Consider the following 4595-nt stretch of genomic DNA (forward strand, 5'->3'; position numbering starts at 1 on the left):
AGAAAAACCTTGAGTGACATATTGAAGCAATACACTCATCACTGTTGAAGTGTCAGGTTACCATTACGTCTCATTCCTAATCAAACATAATATTCACCCACTTTTACATTATTGCTAAATTACTACATGCTTCTTGCACACAAGGGTTGTTGGCCCCTCAACAATGTCCCTCCATCAAACCTTTCTGTCTACGGCGGCAAACAAGCCTGTTACACAGTGAATTACTACTGTTTATCGGTCAGGTGTATTTATCATGGTGAGAATTATGGATAATTTATACATTGCGTTGATTGCAAATTGCACTTACAAAAACACTTATCACACTTTCAATTAATGGTATCATTTCAAGCTCCGTGCACTTGTTAGATCACTGTTTCCGTAATTAAATTCAGTGCACCACTTTCAAGACACATGGTAGAACGGTTTATTAATAAATGCTGGCCTTGGTATCAATTTGTGAAAAGAAGCAAATAAAACAAAATGTTTGATCATGCATACAACGCGAACCCATTTTGGTCCATCTGACATTACCGAGTGCACTTGTTTGTTTATTTGTTTGTTTGTTTGTTTGTCAACAGAAATAAAATGTATGTGCGACTCCAAGCTCAAGTGAATTAAAAAACAGATACTTGAAGTTTCAATCGGGAACAAACAATAATATCTTGGATATACGACAAAATCCAGTGCTGCAGAAGATTGAGAAAATGCATTCTTATATACATTTTTGAATAAGCCAGAGCTGAGCCTTCTACGATAAAGACATAATGTGTCATAATAATTAGGACAACAGCTAGGGCTTCAGACAAAAGACAGCTCTTTAATATGCAGATTTATGCAGCCAGGGCCATTCAGATGAGGCGGATTTCTACCTCTTCTGGTAGATACGTCTTCATTGCTAATCATCTGAAGGCTACCAAATGTTCCCTGACACTAATGTATTACAGGTCAACAGAGGCAGGTCTTCACCTATTACCCCACAACAATGTACTCCCCTCCCCATTCCCTCTTCATCATTTGGAGCAATTACTGGCAGATGCAATCAGACGCCTTGAATAGAAGCAACTGGGGCTTGTTTGTGGCTTGGATTCATTAGCAAGGAGGAGAAAGAAAGGAATAAATTACTTAATTGCAGAAAAAAAAGTGGCCGAAGCCATTTGATGCAAAGCTGATTGTGCATATGTGCATTTGGTCAGTTGTGGAATGGAGGATGTTGGGATCGCTTAAGTATGCCTCTACAACACAAGTTTTGGGTCTACTCCAAAACAGATGGCTTTACATAGCACCCATTCTTCTCCTTGTCAACTGTTCTGTTCATTTATTCTTGTGCTTGATGTTTGCTTTTGTTACTTCCAAACAGGGACCCGATCATGGTTTTCCTGAAACATTTTATGATCTGAAATTTTAATCGTGCTTTTGATGGTTTTCTGCTAGGGGTTGACAGTACAGAAAATACTGACACTTTCATTTGGTATTGGCTGGAACCAGTACAAAGGAAAATGAAATTAAGGGAGATCATTTTGTTTTCCCACATGCTCATTTACCAGCATTGCAAGTCTAATTTATGTATTTCCGTGCTTGAAACTCATGTCATTGTAACACAAAGCTTTATCACCTATAAGATTAAACACAAATATTCGGTAGATTTAAAAGAATGGCATCGATGGCTGTTAGAATACTGCATTGTAATACTTGGTGAGGAATCTATCAGAGCACTGAAGTCTCACACAAAATAATCTAATTCTGAATCCAAACAGTAGGTTATAAAAATGTGGAGTCACAAAATTGTCCATTATTTTGGTGCGAGGACGGTGGTAAAGCAGAAGACCGCTGGCTGAACAGGGAAACCTGTTAAAGACAACCTGTGAGGTTTCCTTCGGTGCTGATCTGTAGCTTGAGAAAGTTACGAGCCTCCTTAACAATTATTTCAACAGAGGCTTTCATTGTGCAGCTGCTTTTAACTCTCACCAATTTTATTCATCCAACTATCGCCTTGATCCATTCTTCTCATGTTTTCCCCGAGTTATTTTAATTTTGTCAGTAACTAACGGTGGGGGGAACGCGTATATTTTCTGGCCACACTTAAAAAGGGAAGGAAAAATGAGGTCACGGATGGCACAGGCGAATGCTCGCCCAGAGTACTGAATGCAGCGATATTGATGTGCGCTAATGGGCTTCAGCTCCACGTAGCGCACAGAGTCAACGTCGGTCCCAGGAATTTCTTGTCAAATCTGTCCCGCTTGCGACAATTTGGTGTCATTTCAAGCGTTCCGAGACGCTGCCCCATGTGAAGGGCGCTGTATATTATTATTATTATAAATGCAAGTTGTTGTTTTATTTAATCACACCTGGAGGACCTTTTTCTACTGAAAATTTCTTACATTTTTCTTTTGGTTTTGCTCTTACAGATTGATGTTGTAGGACTGTAGCCACTTGTTCTATTGCTGCCCATCTTTACAATCTGCCTAAATGCCCAACCATCAGACCCTTGTTTGACAATACAATCCAGGACCACAGAAAGTTACTGTGAGAAGAGGAAAGATAGTTTATGTGGTTGAGAGGAACTGGATTTTGTGTGACTTTAAATGACTATTTGGATGGTTCCTGAAGGCTCGTACATCTATAAAACATATACATTCAGTTTAACTTAGCAGAGAGCAAAGCTGCCAAAGGAACAAAGCAATGGGTCTACAGTGAGTCAAGGGCTCCAAGAAGAGGTACTCAAAGAACTGTTGAAGCAGAAGTAGCTCCGCAGTACTCGGTTATACTGTGCAAAGAGTATTCTTTCTTTGTTGGTCGGCCGAGTGTCAGACACATACTTGTGCTTAAGAGTATCCAAACCAGACTGACAGCTCCATGCATGCAACCAACACATAGAAATTCCTGTACTTGGATTGGAATACACACTCTCTCCCCGAGACATGCACCCTGCTTACCTAATTTCTGAGAGTATTAGGGCATAAGTTGGCAAGCGCCACAAAAGGAACGTATTTTCTTGCACATCTGATTACCTTTTTTAATTTTTTTTATTTTTTATTGCCTTTTTTACTACGGGTGTTCCTGGAATCCAATGCAGTACATGACAAGTTTAATAACAAGGACGGTATCTGTAAGTGCAGTGAAGATTGGTCAGGCCGATAAGGGAGCAAAAAGCAGGAGAATGAACAATATATTAAAAAATAAAAATACTATTCCTTGCATTGTCAACCAGGCTGTCAAAACAAACCATGAGAACCAGAGTGAAGTAGGATGAAGTCAGCCCTTTGGCTCATTGATCTTGTCCTTCCCGAATACCCACCCTGTCACCTTTCCATCACAGCATCAAGCTGTTTCTTAAATAGATCCGGTGTCCTGGCCTCATCCATTTCTGATAGCCTGCTCCAGCTGTTACTTGTCCTTTGTAGAAAGAAATACATTCTGGTTTCTGTTTTGAATAAAAAATTTGTTTCGAGCAACTTTAATTTTGTGCTCTCTTACCTTGGCATATCTGAAGGTATTGTTCTGCGTTTGCTTTGTCCATTTTATTTTGCATCTTCAATAAGGTCCCTCTGAGAAGTTCACTTTTCATGTCTGAAGTGTTTGAGCTTGTTTATAGTCATCCTCAAAGCTCAATCTTTTAACAATGGGCATCTCCTCTGCACGGACTCAGTCAGAGTTAGGCTGGTAACCCCGTCGAGCAGCACTGAAATGTAATATTCTGTGTTTTGGGGTGGCTTTGGGGCCAAACCACTATTCCGAAGTGGGGGAGGTGAGTTAGGGCAGTTCACAATAGGTCGATTAAAGAATAAAAAAAACATAGTCCTTGGGAACACTCAGCAGGTCAGGCAGCATCTATGGAGAAAGGAAAGTGAGTCGTCAGAACGTTTCGCTTTCCACGACCCTCTGAAATTGTGATTCCAGAGATATCAGCCATACGGGTGAAATTCCAACTTACTTTGTATTTCATCGTGTGCAGCATTTACCAAATTTGTAAAATTAGTTTGAATTGTTTAGTTCTTAAAAAGAAACCGGTGTAGGTCTGGACCTCTGTGGAACTTCAACTACCCACTCCCCTACTTAACGCCTCGTACTATTGGTCATTCTTCGCTGCGAGCTCACTTGGTTGCGCTCACATCTGAGTCAGAAGTCTGAGGGTTCAAGCTGTTACATTGAGCTCATAGTCTAGTTGACGTTCCAATGCGGTGCTGGGGGAGTGTTACCCAATGTTCAGTCTGTTTGCTCGGGTGGCTATTAAAGATCCCATAGCACAATTCCAAAAGAGACGGAAGTTTCTCCTGATGTCCTGGCCAACAATCCCCCTGATAAATTTGGTCATTCGCTTTATAGCTGTTTGTGGGACATTGCTGTGTGCAAGTTGGCTGCCATGTCTTCCTATCAATACACAGTCACTACACTTTACAGTAAATGCTGCGAGGTGCTTTGAGATTTTTTGGCAAAGTGATAAGGCGCTGTAACAGGTGCAAGGATTATTTTTAGACAGTGATTGTGGGCAGGACAGTCAACACAAGAAAATATCCGAGCTGGGCTCATCTGACATCTATCTACGAGCACTTTCCAATAGGGTTCTGGGATAGAAATCATTTAGAGTAATAGCTCTT

Source organism: Callorhinchus milii, unplaced genomic scaffold (assembly GCF_018977255.1).
Source record: "Callorhinchus milii isolate IMCB2004 unplaced genomic scaffold, IMCB_Cmil_1.0 Scaffold3, whole genome shotgun sequence".
Classification (NCBI taxonomy): domain Eukaryota; kingdom Metazoa; phylum Chordata; class Chondrichthyes; order Chimaeriformes; family Callorhinchidae; genus Callorhinchus; species Callorhinchus milii.